Consider the following 1,995-nt stretch of genomic DNA (forward strand, 5'->3'; position numbering starts at 1 on the left):
CCTTTATTAATCGAAAATCTGCACTAATCATAATTTGTGTGAAAGGGAATTAAAACTGTTGGTGTTTTACTACCACTAGTGTTCGGTTCAGTTGTATGTATAGGTAATTTTTTGGAGAAAAGTAGGTTAAGGCATGTTAAAAAAAACAGTATTGTGCTATAAAATTTAATCTGACAGTTTAACAGTTTAAACTTTCCTGCTCTCAGACGGAGTTGTGAAAATATGCATTTTCTCCTTTTTTTTTTTGTCCAGACTGACTCCAAAAATTCATTTGGAATCTCCAAACCTGGATTGAGCCATTGTGTTCAAAGTCTGAATGATTATTTAAGCATCTATGTCAATAAAGATTTATTCATGATGTTCTTTTAGTTTATTGATTTTAAGAGAAACATACGTTTCTTGTTTGGCTGGAGTTTAGCAGGCCTTTAATGTAAAGACAATTCCTTAAATGGCATCTAAAAAGAGGAATTTCATTCTGGATTTGGGAGTGTAGGCAGTGACTAAACATTACTAAACATTTCATATATGTTACCTGAATGTATAAATCTAACCATGCAACATGTACCAGAGACCTTCCATCATCCTGCAATGACCAATGTTCACCTTCCATCATTTTCATTGAGTAGCCAGTCATTTATATGACCTTTCTAGCTCTTAAGCTTCTGTTTTATATTCCAGCTTCACGGAGAGATCAAGCAGAATAAATGCGATACTGATGTTTTACAACTGAGAGAACTGAACTGTATTACTGTTGGGTTTTGAATGTTCTCACTTGGGTCATATGAGGACAGAAAGATTTTGACCTCACGCACGCACATGCTATTCATCTCTCTCTCTTTCTCCTATTAATATCAGGAAGGGAAGATCTTGGAACAGGTGATTTTGAGCTACACTGAGAAGGACAATTGTGTGTGTTTGTGTGTTAGCGAAAGACTGGTTGATTGAGCTCTAGTGAGCTGTCAGAATCACACACAGACCATCCCTCATTAGTGAGCCAATACTGACCTTCTGCCTTCAACTATTGGACTATATCCAGAAATCACCCACTCATTCTCTCTCTCTCTCTCTCTCTCTCTCTCTCTCTCTCTCTCTCTCACACACACACACACACACACACACACACACACATACAGATTCAGCAGCATTCACCCACTCACAAACACACACAACAAAACTCACTCATGTTTTCTATCTATCTATCTATCTATCTAGCTATCTATCTATCTATCTATCTATCAAGCTATCTATCTATCTATCTATCTATCTATCTATCTATCTATAAGGAGCAATGCACCAATATTACAATTCTAGTTGGTACCAATAAACTAATTATTTTCCATGTTATGGCTGAATATTAACATTTTATGTAATTAATTAAACAAAAAAAAATAAAAAAAGTAAAAAAATAACATGAAAAACAAAAAGAAATTCATAAAGGAGTCAATACATTTAAAAACAAACTAAAACCAAACACAGCATAATTAAATAAAAAAAAAAACCACAACACAAGACCAATATGTTACTCATATATTGTGCAAAATAAAAACAGCACAACAGAATAATTTTGTGATAGAAAAAAAATATTAAATAGATTTTGAATTAAACTAAAAAGATTTTTAATTTATTCATAAAAATATTAAATAGATTTTGAATGTTTGCTGCATGAAGTTAAAATAAAATGTTTTTTTTTTTAAATATTCATTAATCTGTTATGTTTGTTTGTTTATTCATTTATTCATTCATTATTAAATTTTTCACACTACTTGAAATCTCAGGGGGGTAAATAATTTAGAATTTAAACTATTTTCATTTGAAATATTTTCATTTCAAACATTTGCAATTTAAATAGTGAAACATTTTTTATTCAAACATGTTATTCTCATAGGGACCATTGGTTGCTCCACACAATGTACATGATTTCAGGTTTTACTATCCTCTCAGTATAGGCAAAACCTAATCCACACTCATACACACACTCTCTCTGCCTCTCACTCT

Source organism: Cyprinus carpio, chromosome A4 (assembly GCF_018340385.1).
Source record: "Cyprinus carpio isolate SPL01 chromosome A4, ASM1834038v1, whole genome shotgun sequence".
Classification (NCBI taxonomy): Eukaryota; Metazoa; Chordata; class Actinopteri; order Cypriniformes; family Cyprinidae; genus Cyprinus; species Cyprinus carpio.